Below are 17,676 nucleotides of genomic sequence, written 5' to 3'. Positions count from 1 at the left end.
CAAAATTACATGTTTATGACATGTCACTCTTTTGTGTACATAAAAAGGAAAATAAATTGGCTAAAACATACCTTTAAAATTCACATTTAGAGTCTGTTTTGAATCACATTTTGACTCAGAGTTATGTAGCTACATGATTTACAAAAATATATATATATTTCCTCCTTGCCATCAAGATACAGCCTTGGTTTCTTATTATTCTGGAATTTTCTTCCAAGCAGAAGACATCCATTCTGTTAGCATTCTGTCTCTTAGAAGACAGCAAAGGAAGGTTTTAGACAACAACCAGGACTTTTTTACTTATTCTTCCCTAAATGGTTCTTAGTAGTTTATTGATGGAAACATCAAGAGATGCAGTGGCCTGGTTTGCCACCAAGAATAACCCAAGTTCATGTGTGTGCAGGCACTAACAACTATGTCACGACTGCCACTTGGCCAGCAGCAACCGTAACATGCCAATTGATTGTAAAATGCACCCTCAGTGAAAAGATGTTAAATGTGAAGGGAAAGTACATTTTAGTATCAATAAAATACAGTAGCCATACTCTTTAGTACCAGCTTAATCACTAATGAAAGGGATGTTCAGTTTCTCAACTGCTTTATTATTTTGTTGTGTTTTTCAATTTGTTCAAAACTTGGATAGGAAAGAGGGCTGCCATTTACTGGGTCCCTTCGAATCCCAATGGGAAGTACCGCTGTTATCCCTATTTTACAAGTTAAAAAAGGAGGCTCAGTAAAGTTAAATAACTTTCCCAAGGATGCACAACTCAGGGGCACAATTGAACTGAATCCTGAATTGCTCTACTGCAGCACTAACCAGCAAGCTCACTGCCCTTTGTAAACCACTCAATGAAAGAGCTTTAAAGGATGGGTACCAGCTAACTTTGAGAAAGACTAAAGATGTGCATGGTCTTTTCAGGAACTTCTAAGCTTTCCTCACCGCTGGAGGACAGAAAGTAACAGAAAAGGGGTGTATGAAAAAAGAGCAAAAGGGAGCATTGCCCGTTGCAAGGATGATAGGCAATTTTGTAAAATAATTTTTTTTCTAGCTTAAACATGGTTGCCGGGGAAGCCTTCTCTACTTTTGCACTCCAGGTGAAGAGGCTCTGTGATCTCATCACATGGTAACTTGTACTTCTTTGATCTTAGAACTTATCACACTTTACTGTAATTACTGGTTTAACCATCTCTAACTACAAATAAGCTCTGTGAGCAGAAGATTGATTCTATCTAAGTCATTATTGTATTCCCAGAACTCAGTATGGGACCTGGCACAGAGTAGGTACCCCAAAACTGGCTGGCATCTGAACACACAACCACCCAGTTAGTGGTGGCATGGTCTAGACAGCAAACAGGGACATTACTTAAAAACAAGGGGAACTATTGGATAAATTTAAATATTAGACCAATGTAACCAAGGTTATGTTTTGGAGCCATGTCTCTGGCTACAGGGCCAAAGGGAATTAGAAGGAACAGAGTAAATACAGAGAGATAGAAGGCTGCCACAGTGGCCTGGACATGAAGTCCTACAGCAAGAAGGTGACAATGATGGGATGTCATTAGCATTTAAGTAATACATAGTGGATTCATGAGAGACCTGCATAAGGAAAGGGCTGATGCAGAAACCTGAGGAAAGCAAACATGGAAGAGATGAGTGGGAAAGAAGAGTCCATTAAAGGAGGCCAAGAGGAAGCGTCTAGAGAAATATGAAGAACAGAAGAGCCCTATGTCAGAGACACTGAAGGAGAACAGAATTTATAGAAGGAGGAGGAAGATGTGATCAACACGTTCAAATTCAGCCAAGGGTAGAAGTAAGATTTCCATGGGATTAGAAATAAGAGGTCATTTATGGCCTTGAAAAAGCAGTTTGCCTGCAGTGGACACAGAGGCCTTTTCTGAGCTGAGGCTGGGAAATGAGGGCATTCGAGAGAGCATTTGAGAAAGTTTAATTTTCTAGGAGTGTCAATGTGAAGAGAAGAGAACAATTAGATAACAAGGAAGGGAATGTAAAAGGCAAGGAGAATTGTTTTGTGATTCAATCAGATTGAGGATGTAAGTAAACTGGGGGTGAGAAGCCATTAGAAAGGGAGAGAGTGAAGACGTGGAGAAGGGATATGTCTGACTCAGTGAGGTCTCCCACCACCTGGGAAGGTCTTTGCAGACCAACTGGATACTGTGAGCTTCCATGACAAGGGACACCCAGGGCTGTATGTGTTGACTTCCTGGGAATCAAGGCAGAGGGAATATGTTCCACTCAAGGGAAGTCAGGATAAATGGAAAGAGAGAAGTGGAAGGAAAGGGGAGAAGGACATCACTCTCATCAATCAGATTAATCACTCCTCTTTTAGCAAGAAGGTACAAATGAAAGGAAGAAGGACCAGAAATATTCCCTTCATGTTGGAATGTGCGAAGAAATCCCCTCCGTGCCCGTGGATAAGAAGTAGAGTAAATATGAACTACACCATCTGACTCCCACCCCTACCCCTAACCCAGGGCAGTTCCCCAGCCCTCAACCTAGTTATTGAGGTCACTGCAGGAGACTAACAGAGAAGTCTGGTGCTGGATTACTTTCCAAGATATGTCAGAGCTTGACAGCAGAGGGTAATAGCTATTGGTGGGAGGGCCCTGCTTCATTTATTTGAACAGGTTCAGAGAGAATATCTCAGTTTTGATGTGTGGGCCTGAGAACAAACCCGGTGGGCTCTATGAAGATCCAAATATCAATACCCATAAGCTATCCAAAGGCTATGCATAAGGCCTGATCATTGAACAATTTCACATCCCAAGCACACAAAACATTTGTGATTCCCGACACATTTTTGCAAACCATTTGATTTTACTTGGAACAGATTGCTGTCAGGAGGAACATTTTCCAGGTGGGAAATTTCCCTTTGTTTCACCCTTGGCAGCCCTTCCTGACATTCTCAGGCACATATCTGCACTCTTCTGCTGTGAACCTTTTCCCTCTAACCCTTTCCGGGGCTAACAGAACCCCTCTCAGCAGCAAATCATTCCTTGAGCCTGGATTACATCTCTTCTTCCCAGGATTTGCTCCATGGTTATAATTGGCTGCATTCCGCTACCCTCTGTCCATAACACCATAGATCATACAGGAAGAGATGGATCCCTAGTGAACTAGAACAAGCTTATGGCTTCAGGAAGGCATCAAGATATGCATATTTTATTTTATCATCCTTTGGGTATAAGGTAGACAAGGCTTGTGTCTTCCTAAACACCCCTCCTGGCTAAATAGTATATGGATAAACAATGCATTATGTAGGTTACATCCAATAAAATTCAAAGGCCACTTACAGGGGAAAACAAATCCAAAACCTTCCCTTCTCATGACTCCTTTCTTTGCGTGACTGATGAAGTCTGCACTTCTGTTGCAGAACATGAACTCAGTTAAAACAGTTCCTATACATTGCTGCTGGAATCACTTTTGAATGTCCCCATCCTATAAACATATCATATTATAATATTAATGTGAAACCTGCTCACTTTATTGCCTCAGTGCCTTCACAGTTCACTGATTTACCAGATGCCAAGCACACATCCCCTTTACTGTGTGTGTATGTGTTTTATGCTGGAGGATGCATTATCAGTCCCATCCAAAGTTTCTCGCTGAGGTTTTTCCTATCAATTGTTCCCTTATGGTTCGTAGCATATGGACAGTTTATTCTCTCATCAATCCTCAGTGGGCCATTCGTGTCCTTGATAATAATAACAGCATTAATGGATATGTTCCCATTTCAGGATATACCATTATCTCAAGCTAATTTAATTAAACAGCACCACAGCCCTGTGTCCCTGCTTTCTATTGTTCATCATGCTGTTCTCCCACACCCCAAAAGAATGAGTTCCTGAGCTGACAAAGCTCATTCTTCTACTTTGAGAAGCATGGAGGGTCATTGGATGACGGTTCATGGAGACTGGAATTGGTTAGTGGGTGCAGAGTCACAGGGGAAGACAAGAAAGGATTAGGCAAAGAAATTAAAGTTCTTTCTACCCAAGAGTTTTGTGATCTAATAAAATGAGCATGGACAGAAGCTGATGCAAATCACAGCTCTGCCACCTACCAGCTTTTTGACCTTGGAAAATTTGAGTGCTTTTAGTTTTGATGTCTTCATCTATAAAATGGACACAAGAATAGACTTTTAAATGGCTGTTTAAAAGAATTAACAACATAATGTAAGTAAAGTCCTTAGCACACGGTTGGAACTTTATCAATGTTAGCTTCTTTCAGCTTCTTCCTGTCTCTCAACCTGTTTCTGCAGTGGATGCTGTTAGTATATGTTGCAGGTGTGTGCTGCTGTACACAGAAGGTGTGTTTCTAAATAAAGGGTGTAAATTAAATTAGAGAAATGAGTCATAATTTAAATGTAGTAGAGAATATGCTGTTTAAAGTTCTGATGTGTTGCATTCTCTTCTGAAACAAAATCACCTTGTTACCCATAACAAGTGTGCATAAAGCAATAGATTGTTGTACAACAGACTTTCTAGAGCAGAGTTATAGAACTTCCTCTTCTCTGTGGTCACTGAAATAATGATACTGTCACTTAATAACATTTACTGAGAGCTTACTATGTATACTTTGCTAGTATTTTATTTGTATTATTTACATTCTCTGTGAAATAGATACCATATTATCCCCCATCTTATGGATGAGAAAACTGAGACATAGAAAGGTCACGCAACATGTTCAAGGTCACATAGTGAGTGGCAAGCTCAAATTTAAACTCTAGCAGTCTAGCTTTCCTGAGAGACCTTAGAGTGGGAGCTCATTTTAAATGGAACCCCAGAAGAAACACTTAAAATTACTATCTCCCTTAACCCAAGGCTTCTTAAGAACCTAAATTGTATTTTGTATTCATCTGAAGAACCTCTAATTGTACTCTCAACTTAAGGTTCTTAAGCATGTAATCGTACTCTTAAAGTTTTCTTTAAAACTGCATTTGCCCCTTAGACCACAATTAAAATCTGCCGCCTGGCTACTCATCCTGCCAGAAAAACAAGATGGATGGCATTTTAGAGTTCATCTTAAACTTTGCAATTCCCTGGGCTCTTCCGAAAGACCAAAAGTCTCACTCTGTCCATCCTTGTGTGAACTCGTGCTATCTAGGACCCTGTTTGTGCATTAGACTTTGAGATCTAGAGAAGTAGAATGGGAACGTTGAAGAGTCTGGGAAGGTACAGAACGGAGAAGGTGTAAGTAAGCCTCATCAATTTAATCAATTGAGATTGAAGAAAGAAGGTAGGAATCTAATTACTTATTATCAACTATGCACCAAACCTCATGCTGGGTATTTTCAACAAGGCTGGGCAGGAGGGGTGTCGAGGGTGTAAAATTTAAGGAGGTTCTCACTCCCAGGGTTGTGCAAGTACATCATCCCTGATTTTCATACACTCGTTTTACTCAACCATCAGGGAAAACTTGATAGGTGAGTGTCTTAGTTCATTCAGGCTGCTATAATAAAATACCTTAGAGTGAGTAATTTGTAAACAACAGACATTTATTGCTAACATTTCTGGGGCCTGAAAAGTCCAAAACCAAGGCTCCAGCAGATTCAGTGTCTGGCTAGGGCCCATTCTTCATTGATGGCACTTTCTAGCTGTGTCCTTGCATGTCAGAAAGGCTGAGGAAACTTCCTTAGGCCTCTTTTATGAGGGTACTAATCCCATTCATGAGGAGTCCATCCTCATGATACCACTCAAAAACTTCCTAAAGACCCCACTTCTTAATACCATCGCTTTGGGGGTTAGGTTTCAATGTGTAAATTTTGGGGGGACACCTGCTATGTGTTCAGATCCCAGCAGTCTGTATTAACAGCTTGACACATTTGTATCCCATTTGAAAACAGATAAGAATTCAACTCCAAAGCCAACCTATGTTATCAGACTTGTTCTTAGAAATTCATCTTTTCAGTATACCCTTATGTTATCCCAGATTTAACTCAGAAAGAATTTAGGAGATGATGCTTAGCTTTATAATGTCATTTATGCTAGGATCCATGAAAACAACAGATGTCTCTCTACTATTCCTGTCACTCAAAATGACTCATCCCAATTTCTCCACTTTATAAGACATGGTTCCCTCATCCTCAAAAAGAGAACAATAAGAATATAGCCCAGGGTATCATGGGGCTTGGTGGATTGCAAAGATGTACAACATTGCATAGCATTATAAATGCTCAGGGAACCCATCCTTAGTGATTGAGAGTTCTTATGCTCAGGAAACAGTGGAGATTCCAGATCTCAATCAACCTTCTACTTCCTAGCCTAGAAAGAAATTAAGGCACCCACCCGGGCAAATAAATGACCTATGGGAAACCTGAGACTCCTAGAGGGTGGGGTTAGCTCAAGACTATCCTCCCAATTTCGGCCTCGGGGAAGACCTCCTCTCAGGTCTCATAGCCTTGTTCCCCCCCACCTCTATTTGTATCTCTTCCTGGGGAAAGACAGTGCCAAAGGCAGGATATTAACTAGTAGTTGGAAAATCGTAACTCAAGCATAAGTCATTCTCCAAACCCTGAAAAACCCTTCCTATCACTTCTACTCTCTTCTTTTTCATGATTCCTCAGAAAAAAAAAATTATTGGTTCAATGTCATGGAAAGAATCTGGTATATTTTATTTTATCAAAATGGTTTTGAGATTTGGGGCAAGAAGGAGTCACTCATACATTTCTGAGGACCCCAGCAGTTTGCATCATGCCTCCTCTGTGGCTGGTCCCTCCCTTCTCTCTGAAGCTCATTACCTACCTCAGCGTCAGCTTCATTCAGTCAGGTGTCATTTTCAATGCCGTGTCATTTGGGCAGGGCTGTCAGTCTTGTTAGGATTGTTCTCCTTGGCACTGGCAATAGCCTATGTAGTGCTTCTCCCAGCAAACAGCCTCAAGACTGGACAATCACATCTTGCTGAATATCTTGAGCTGGCCAGAGTCAAATGCTTACCTCTGTAGACAGCTTGTAACTCACATTACATGGTCTTCAGGACGGAGAACTAGAACTCAGGAGACATAACTGAAAAAAAAAGAAAAGGAGAAATTTTTCTTGTGGCAAATTGGAGAGACACACATGAAGTGCACAGGAGGGCCTGAGCTGAACTGAAAGGAGCCAAGGCAGCTCCTGCTCTGTAGAGACTGCTGGTCTAGGAGTGACCTTAACATACATTTCACTTAGGCCTTATTAAATAGCGATAGTGGTCCAGTTTGTCCGGTTCTTTAGGCCTGCTACTAGGTCAGACATTGTCACCAGAAGGAAGCAGTCGTGTGAGCCAGCCCTGGGAAGATGTTAGCAAAATAACAGTAGCTGCAAGGCCCTGACTAATCACTTGTATATTCTCATGACAAGCCTAGTCCCTGGTATGTGAGTAGTTAAGACTACTTTCAGAATGCACTCTTAAAATATATTATAGAAGATGGGTGCAGTGGGTCACACCTGTAATCCCAGCTACTCCGGAGGCTGAGGCAGGGGGATCACTTGAGCCCAGGAGTTCAAGACCAGACTTGGCAACATAGCAAGACCCCATCCCTAAAAATGTTTTTTTGTTGTTGTTGTTGTTTGTTTTTTTTTTTTTTTAATTAGCCTGGCATGGTGGTGCATGCCTGTAGCCCCAGCTACTCAGGAGGCTGAGGCAGGAAGATCTCTTGAGCCCAGGAGTTGGAGGCTGCAGTGAGCTATGATTGTGCCACTGCTCTACAGCCTGAGTGACAGAGAGAGACTTTATCTCAAAATTAATTAATTAAAATAATAATTTAGAAATGTAAAGATATGTAGATAGATATATTATTGGCTTTTCTTTGCTTCACTTTCCAACTCTCTTGGTTGACTCTACTGATATGGCTATTAAGAAAAGAGACAATCCGCAGATATAGACATATTCCTTGGCCATGTCTCCTGATGCAAAAGCTCTTGGTAGACTTATGAGGTCTCCAGCTCTAAGAAGTCAGGTCTTAGAAAGCCTGCCAGGAGCTTATTAATCTTCCTTAAGATCTTTTCAGGAATTAGAACCAAGAAAATTTCAGGGTTAAAATTCAAGTACCACTTGGCTGACTAAAACCCAGCATGCCTGTTACAAATAGCACTAGTCTGGAACCGGGAATGTTGGGCCAGCTCAGCTCATCTGCCCTAAGGATCTTATCTTAACTTGATCATCTGCAAAGACCCTATTTCCAAATATAGTCACGTTCATAGGTATTGGGGGTCAGGACTTCAACATCTCTTGGGGGGACACAATTCAACCCAAAACAGAAGGGTTTATGATGCTCTTCGAACTTGAGTTGGATCTTGAAGAATGTAAAGGATTTATATAGGTGGTAAGGAAAAAGTCTGTTGCATTCTAAGGAAGGAAAATGGCACATGAAAAGGACGTGGAAGCTGAGCATGGTGGCTCACGCGTGTAATCCCAGCACTCTGGGAGGCCGAAGCAGGCAGATCACTTGAGGTCAGAAATTCAAGACCAGCCTGGCCAACAGAGCAAAAACCCGTCTCTTCTAAAAATACAAAAATTATTTGGGCATGGTGGCAGGCACCTATAGTTCCAGCTACTCAGAAGGCTGAGGCAGGAGAATCGCTTGAACCTGGGAGGCAGAGGTGGCAGTGAACCGAGATCGCGCCACTGCTGCAGCCTGGGCAACAGAGCAAGACTCCATCTCAAAAAATAAAAACTAAATTTAAAAAGGACATAGAGTTTGGAGTAAGCAAAAGCTTACTCCATGGGACAATAAAGAAGCCAGCTAATTAAGGAGGAAATTCTTCGAAATCAAGTTGAATAGGGAGTGTGGGTCTGATGAAGGAGAGTTTGGGCTGATGGGTAGAGGCTTTTTAACTTGATATAGTTTGAAAAGAGAGCAAAGAACTGGCATGGTGAAAGCCTGATGTCCAGAAAACCCAGGTTAAGACAAAGGATAAAAATTATGTACATTATTAATCACCAACCATATTCTGATTTTTTCTAGGTGCTGGAAAGAGATTGGAGTTTCAGGAAACAAATATTATCCCTGTTTCATATTAATGGATTTTCACTCTCTAACTATGTAATTATAAATTGAGACAAGTGCTCAAAGGGAAAAGAACTTGTCTCTCTAGAGTGCATAATGAAGGAGCTTGACCTAGACAAGGTCAAGAAAGGCATCTTTGGAAGGGGATGTTTGCTCTGAGAGCTGTGGGATGTGTAGGAGTTAAGCAGGGGCACTTTGATAGGGAAGAAGGAAGCAAGGTGTATGGAATAGAAGAGTAGTGCAGTCAGAGTGTCTACATGGGCCCAAGGGCTGAGCACTCAGTGGATGTTGCCTAGAAAGCTGTTTTAAACGTATAAATGCCTAGGTTCTACCCATGCATTGGAGACCCCTTGTAAAATGGAAACGCATTCCCTGGGGATAGAGTAGCAAGTGTATGGCCTAACCTTGATCTACTAAATCAGTCTTGAGTAGCACACGGGAAGATTCTTAAGTCTTCCTTCTGAACCTTGGCCAGTTTTGGAAACCACTAGCTCAGATATCTAGGGCCTCCCTTAAATAAAGAAGGAAAGTTTTGTTCTCAGTGTTGCCTTTTTCTGCTGTCAGAGGCCACCACCTTTCTTCTCCTTACCCTCTATCCCCTTCCCGTCCACAGTCTATGCCTATCCTGTGCAGGAGTACACATGTGCAGGCGCGCACACGCACACACACACACACACACACACACACACTTCTGGTGCCCATTTCTCTGCTTGCCAGGATGTCTTCCGAGGTCCTTCTCTCTGGCCTGCTCTCCCAAGCTGTACCCCGGACTGAGGGCTTTTCATGATCTCTTTCTGCAGGAACACTGAACTGACCCATTTTGTAATCACTTAGGACTCTGCTATCTGCTAATTAATAAAGTTATCTATAGTTACATATTGACTGGTAAAAATCATTCCAGATAGTTATAATGATAACTTACATGTAAGGATATGTGGTACCATAACTTAAAATGGCATTTTAAACGCTATCTCATTTGGTATTTCTAGCAGAACTAAACTGTTGTGCAATACTAGCCATACTCAACAGGTGATGTGTCATCATTGACCAATGTTAGGCAGCAAACTTGCTACTCTATCCCCAGGGAATACATTTCCATTTTACCAGGGGCCACCAACCTCCTTCTTAAGGCAGAGGAATGGCTGATATTGAGATTAGGGTGGGGATACAGGGTAATTGGGCAGGAGGAAACTTTTAGCACTACAATATATGGGAGACAATATAGTACAGGGATTAAGAGCCGTGTGTCTGGGCTTTTGAATGAAAAGGCTTGAGTTCAATACCCAGTGCTGCAATGTATTAACTGTGTTGTCTTGGTCCAGTTGCTTAATCTCTTTGACTCCAGCTTCCTCAACTGAAAGTGGGGTTAATAGTAGTACCGACCTCATAAAATGGGTGTAAAGCTTAAACGAGATAATTCAGTGAAAGCATTTAACAAAGTGTCTAGCACATATTAAACCTACTTTTTAATTGTTGTTATTAAACCACTTAGGCAACTGCCTTCCTTTTTGTGAGATTGGCCTTAGAGACAGTCAACAGAAAATGAAAATGGATGTGTTTGCATTAGTGGGAGGTGGGAAAATAAGGAGGAAGAATTGAGAGAGCAAAGGGAAGAAAAGACTGCAAAGCCCTCTGCTCACTTGGCCCTCTTCTGATTCCACCAGCACAGGTAGGCCATTTTCTTGCCCTGCCAGAAGGAGTAGAAATTGAACTGTGATCTGGAGAGCTATCTGTTCTGATCATTAGTCAAACACCGGGAGCCAGTTAGACCTAATTGTCTTTGAAAAATCTGAAGACCAAATACTTTTTTTTTGGAGGTCAGGCTGCATAACCGAGAAGGAGTCAGAGATACCTGGGATGAAAATAAAGGCATAATAGGTTCATATAGTTGGTCTGAAAATTAGCTTTAGGGATCTCCTTACGTTTGTTTCTTAATGGTGTGAAACATAATAATGGCTTTGGCCATAATAAAGATGAATTAGGGGTTTTTTATCTTGAAAAATAATGAAACTTTAGTAAACATCCCAGGTTTATCACTTAATTTATCCCTAGCTCATGGGGAAAGAGACCTCCCCCCAACCCAGCCCCCATTTTTAATATTCCAAGCTACTAGATTTCAATAACCCACTCTCCAGCAATGTGTGTCTCATTTCCCTGGACAGACCAAATAGGCAATAACAGCCTCTCGGTTAGAACACTAATGTTGTAATTTAGAACTTCTGTCAAGATGAAAGATCTTTGCTGGGATCCTCAGAGGGCCCACAGCAACACTTCAACCCGGGCCCGGATAATGAAGTTTTCATTATTAAATAAAGATATTTTAGGAATGTCATAAACCATAAATCCACTCTCTTCTATTGCCCTGCCACCTTATTGTGTTTATTTCTAGCAAAAGTCCATCCTCTCTCAATTGCCCCAACTCCTCCAAGCTTGGTGTTTCTTGCCTTTCAACCCCTTAATCCCACTGTGATGCACTTATGTTGCCATGGCAACAGAAGACTGTGTCTTCTCCCACATTGAGACCCAAAGGCTGTAAAAAAGGAAGGTGTCTGCGGAGAAGAGGAGTGCCTGCTCCCTCTCCCTGTTGGCTTCCTCCTCTCCACCTTGTCCTGCCAATCAGCTGAGAGACTGACTCCACACAGCTTTATCTCACCTCAAGGAAATGCCAACATACGCCATCAGGTCTGGCTGTACTTAAAAATTATGGCACAATAAATTTTTAATGTGAATTTAGTGCTGGTTGGAAGCTTTAGACTCTGAGTCCTAGGAAAATGATTCATCTGTTTATTCATTTGCCAAATTTTAGGGTGTGGTTTTCTCAAACCCCACCTGCCTTAACCTGGTTGTGCTCTTGCCCCTAAGATCACACACAGTCTTACTGAGGCTGCTCATGCCAGGCTCAGGAACCTGCACCCTGTAGATCCAGCCCCATGCTGGAGAGCACAGGGGAAGAAGAATGGACACTCTTACTTTCCCAAGGCCTGGTGACACAACAGAGTCAGGGGGCAAAGAGAGCTCAGACGCATCTCAGCGGACTCCTTAAACAAGAGAAACAGGACATCTGAAATTAGGAACTCATTTAGCCACCCCCAACCCACTATTGAACCACACCTGACAAGCCAGCTGTCTTAAAGATTCAGGGGAAACTTTCCAGTCTATCCCAGTGTAGTGAAGGAACTCACTCATATTTGCATGTAACCAAATGTCTCTTTGCTGTGAATTAGGCTCATATTCAAAGGAGATGAAGATCTACTTATAACAGTACTCAATATTATGTTCTCAGAAGGGGAGTGTTAATACTTAGGGAAATAGTTTGTACTTGTATTTTTGTTTATACTCATGATCCAAATGAAAGCAAAAAGAACTGTAAGATTAATCAAAGATGAATTTGTAGATATATCCAAGGACAAAAATGATGACTCCATATGGCTTCCAGCCATCTCTGTGTAGTTTCTTCCATCACAGTGATATTTGACATTGAACAGATTAAGCAATAAGATATAGTTTTTAAAAATCACTTTTTCATCTCCATTGCTCAATGAGCTTCAGGAACAGTTGGTCTCAGCAAAAAACACTCTTTTCTGAAAACATCTGAGAATCCAAATTATAAATTATATATATTATATATATGTGTGTGTGTGCATGTGTGTGTGTATATATATATATATATATATATATATATATATATATATATATATTTAAAAGTCCATCTAGAAGCACACATCAATCAGTTTGGGCTATTTATTGGAGGAGAGGACACAATGAACCATAGAAAGTTATCAGCACTTGAATTAATTGAAAATAAATTTCCCATCCCAGCACTAAACAAATGACAAATTTTTGGTGTGATAACACATGCCAGCCTGCAATAGGTTGCTAAGATTCCACTAATTTAAAAACATCTCATTTGAAGATAGTTAATGGTTTCTGCATTTCCACAAAGCGCTAGTCAGACTAGTCAGACTACATTCCCCTGAACTTCAGAGTCTGTGCTGATTACTACTCAATTAGTTTTCATTCAATTCACTGAAGAAAAATGTCCATTTCATTAGTGTGGAGAAATAACCATTGGACACAAAATATATTTCTCAGCATTGCTATGGCAACCGAGATGACACAGCTGAGCTCAGAATGTTAATGCCTTCCCTGGGACTATGTTTTTAAGTCAGCATGCGGCCATTAAGCCTTGCTGGGTGGGGGTGGCTCCTGCCACATCGCCGTTGCGATTGGCAGGCAGAAGAACCCATGGCACTCCCAAGAAGGCTTGATTCTTGCCACTCGCCTCCCCTGCCACTCCCAGGTGGGCTGGGCATATTAGCAACAGCATAGATTGTCATTTTGCAAGTCCCCAAGGCCCCCTTTATGTGACATGCAGAAGTCCAGCTGGGCAGTGAAAAATGCGGTCTGTCATCTAGATGTGTTTTCCTATGTGTTGTCTGTTTTGTGAATGCATGCGACTGTCCGGGTGATGAACTGACTTTTGAGCTTGTCATTGCTGCATTCCAGCCAGCACAGCATTGACAGAGAGGTGAGGAGCAAGTGGTCCAGCACTTCAGTAAATATGGCGGTCAACCTGAAACACTCTGCCCACTTGAGGAAGACTTGATTCTCATCTGCACCCCGCAAGACATGTAGGCAAAGGATGGGAAAGCAGATTCTAGATTATGAAGCAAATATACGGATCTGTTTGTATGCAATAGGGAGCAAACATGCCAATACCAGTCTTCAGGAATAACAGATGTGGCCATTATTTAGATGTTAATTAGAGCATAACCAAATTAAACCATAACAAAATTTCATTTGGGAGGCCGAATTTTCCAGGTTAAATGGATAATTGCCCATATTTTCCCTTAAGCTATGGTGGCATAATCTTAGGTTACCAATTAATAATTCATTGCTGTATACTGTGTTCAAGGCTCCATGCCTTAGGTTACAAAGATTAAGCACATGGAGCCTACGCCCTCAAGGGACAGTTTAGTAGGGAGATAGCATATGAACTATTAACGAAAGCTACTATGTATTGAGTACTGACTATGTGTCTGGAAGTGTACTAAATACTTTATATGCAGTATTTTAATGTAATCCTCATATTAGTACTATGAGGAGGATGTTAACTCCATTTTATAACCAAGTACACTGAGGCTTAAAAAAGGGACTCGGCTATTCAATTACTAGTTCAATTACGGCAAGTAGCTGGCAGAGCTGGATGCAAACACAAGTCTCTGACTCCACAATCACTTCGAACCACCACGCACACTGCCTTTCATGAACACATGAATAGAAAAGGCAGGCTGTAAATATTCAGGGCCCAGTGACTTACAAAAGTAAATACCTGATCTGTAAGGAAAGTAGCAAGTCTGATTGCATTTAATTAATTTAACTTCCCTTTTAAAATTCATCTTCAAAATAATGGGCAAAATCAGAGTGTCCCATTTCTTCCATTAAGCAGATGTTCTGCACATTGCCCTCCTGTTCCTTCTGCGACCACAGGGAGAGGAAGCACGGCTGCTGCAAGAGCTGCCAAAAGGCAGGGAGCAAGAGCTAATTCCACAACAAGAGCAAGCTCACAGTCGGTGATCTCAGTGTCAGAGTCCCACCCTACCCTCTTGGGATCCTATGTATCTGAGCTACTCTATGTTTAATCATCATCATGTCACCATCAAAAATATTTACTAAGCTGCTGCATACATATGGTTCTGGCCACCCCATTTGTTCTTGCTCCCTTGGCACATTATGTAATTTCACTCTATTTGTTTCCAGTGGTTTGACATAATTTTATATCATCTTTACACCTCTTCACATACAGTGTTCAAAATACCCAGACCCAGACCCCTCTGAGTTCACAGAGTAGATTTTTACCCTTCTCTTTGCCTGACCACAGCAGAAGCAGTGGATCTTGGGGACAGGGATCTTGGTTCTGGGCTGGCCCAATGGCTGTCTCTTCCATGTGAAGCAGAATTAACCAATATAGGTGAGGGCTTGCAATCTAAAATTATGCCACAGATAAAACATGCAATGAGCACACATGCCACTCTGTAGATGGGTTTTGTTGCTAGAATAACATTTGTGAAAATGTATTCTAAGAAAACCTAATTTCTTAGAATATTAAAGGATGTTATAGTCATGCAGTTCAGAACATGCTACTCCAAAACATGGCACCTTGGCATTTAAGAAAACAGCAGAAGCAGGAAGGTCTCTATGACCTTTGACATTCTCCCCTGAAGTGGGCCATAAAATAATTCTCTGACTTTTCTCTAGGGTAGGGCATAAGACCCTCATTCCAGAGAAGTCCTCCCTGTACCCCGAGAAAAGGAATGAAGACACAGGGACACAGAGAAAAACATGAACAAGGGCACGTGCAGTGGCTCAAACCTGTAACCTCAGTACTTTGGGAGGCCAAGGTGGGAGAATGACATGAGCTCAGGAGTTTAAGATCAGCCTAGGCAACATGGCAAGACTCCATCTTATACAAAAATTAATTCAAGATGGATTAAAGACTTATATGTTAGACCTAAAACCATTAAAATCCTACAAGAAAACCTAGGCAATACCATTCAGGACATAGGCGTGGGCAAGGACTTCATGTCTAAAACACCAAAAGCAATGGCAACAAAAGCCAAAATTGACAAATGGGATCTAATTAATCTAAAGAGCTTCTGCACAGCAAAAGAAACTATCATCAGAATGAACAGGCAACCTACACAATGGGAGAAAATTTTTGCAACCTACTCATCTGACAAAGGGCTAATATCCAGAATCTACAACGAACTCAAACAAATTTACAAGAAAAAAACAAACAACCCCATCAAAAAGTGGGCAGAGGACATGAACAGACACTTCTCAAAAGAAGACATTTATGCAGCCAGAAAACACATGAAGAAATGCTCATCATCACTGGCCATCAGAGAAATGCAAATCAAAACCACAGTGAGATACCATCTCACACCAGTTAGAATGGCCATCATTAAAAAATCAGGAAACAACAGGTGCTGGAGAGGATGTGGAGAAATAGGAACACTTTTACACTGTTGGTGGGACTGTAAACTAGTTCAACCATTGTGGAAGTCAGTGTGGCGATTCCTCAGGGATCTCGAACTAGAAATACCATTTGACCCAGCCATCCCATTACTGGGTATATATCCGAAGGACTATAAATCATGCTGCTATAAAGACACATGCACACGTATGTTTATTGCAGCACTATTCACAATAGCAAAGAGTTGGAACCAACCCAAATGTCCAACAACGATAGACTGGATTAAGAAAATGTGGCACATATACACCATGGAATACTATGCAGCCATAAAAAATGATGAGTTCGTGTCCTTTGTAGGGACATGAATGAAACTGGAAAACATCATTCTCAGTAAACTATCGCAAGGACAAAAAACCAAACACCGCATGTTCTCACTCATAGGTGGGAATTGAACAATGAGAACTCATGGACACAGGAAGGGGAACATCACACTCCGGGGACTGTTGTGGGGTGGGGGGAGGGGGGAGGGACAGCATTAGGAGATACACCTAATGCTAAATGACAAGTTAATGGGTGCAGGAAATCAACATGGCACATGGATACATATGTAACAAACCTGCACATTGTGCACATGTACCCTAAAACCCTAAAGTATAATAAAAAATAAAAAATAAAAAAAAAGGACTCCATCTTTACAAAAAAATTAAAAAGCTAACCAGGCATGGTGGCACATGCCTGTGATTACAGCTATTTGGGAGGCTGAGGCAGAAGGATCTCTTGAGCCCAGGAGGTCAAGGCTGCATTGAGCCATGTTTGAGCCACTGCACACCAGCCTGGGTGACAAAGCAATACCCTGTCTCATTTGGATTTTTTTTTTTTTAAAAGAATCTGAACAAACGGGACTTGCTAAGTTTCCCCCAAATTATTACCATTAGTAATATTCCTTCGTCCTCCAATCATACTTCTGCACCACTGTGCATAAAAATGCAATCTTTTCTGTTCCTTTAGGTCTTCATTTCCGAAGGCTCTCATGTTAGGTAAAACTTAAATATATTTGTATGCTTTTCTCTTGTTAATCTGCCTTTTATTATAGCGGTCTCAGCCATGAACCTAAATGGGTAAGGTAAATATATTACTTCTCCCCTACAATAGAAAAATAAAAGGGGGAAGAGGAGGTTCTCCGGTCAATTATGTTTAGGAGATGCTGGGTTAAACAGTGTTAATTAGGTTTGTTTGTTTTCTGCCAGGGTTCTCAGAGCTCTTAATATACTACTGCATTATATGACTTTTCAAGTGAAGAGAATGGAGGGAAGCATTATCTACAGATCCATTTTTATGCTGCTGGAGCACTGAGGCACCAGTGTTTTGCAAGTTCTGGAAAAAACAGAGCGGGGGTCAGTTTAGAAGCCTAACCTGTATACCTACATCAGGAAGCTCGGAAAATGGCTTAGACCACTGGGACATTTTGCATGAAGATTCCTAAGCTTCATGGGAGACATGTTAAGTACTTTGGGACTGATATTTGAGCCCAGGAAACAGGGCCACCAAATTAAGGCTTACAAATAAGACAAAGTTAAAAAAAAACTGGCCCCAAATCCCAGAAAGAGTGGCCCAAATGGGCTGGAAACTAGCCCCCCTGAGGTAGGAAACAGCGCAGGAGGTAGGAGTGAAGGAAGTAGGAAGAGGCTCAGATCTAACCTA

General features: G+C 41.4%; 2 long non-coding RNA genes across 2 annotated transcripts in view; one reads left to right on the top strand and one right to left on the bottom strand.

Moving 5' to 3' along the window:
* The window catches only part of LOC129458502 (uncharacterized), a 755,613-nt gene that overhangs the window by 638,094 nt on the left and 99,843 nt on the right, over positions 1-17,676 (bottom strand). Inside the window, exon 2 of the long non-coding RNA XR_010114565.1 lies at positions 6,760-7,020. This is a non-coding gene — a long non-coding RNA (uncharacterized lncRNA). The remainder of the gene's footprint in view (positions 1-6,759; positions 7,021-17,676) is intronic.
* On the top strand, positions 11,529-14,690 carry LOC134731883 (uncharacterized). Its single transcript, XR_010114568.1, has 3 exons — positions 11,529-11,681; positions 13,506-13,630; positions 14,449-14,690. It is a non-coding gene; the product is annotated as an uncharacterized lncRNA (long non-coding RNA).

The sequence above is a fragment of the Symphalangus syndactylus genome, chromosome 19, assembly GCF_028878055.3.
Source record: "Symphalangus syndactylus isolate Jambi chromosome 19, NHGRI_mSymSyn1-v2.1_pri, whole genome shotgun sequence".
Taxonomy (NCBI): Eukaryota; Metazoa; Chordata; class Mammalia; order Primates; family Hylobatidae; genus Symphalangus; species Symphalangus syndactylus.
This window is presented reverse-complemented; position numbering and strand designations above follow the sequence as displayed.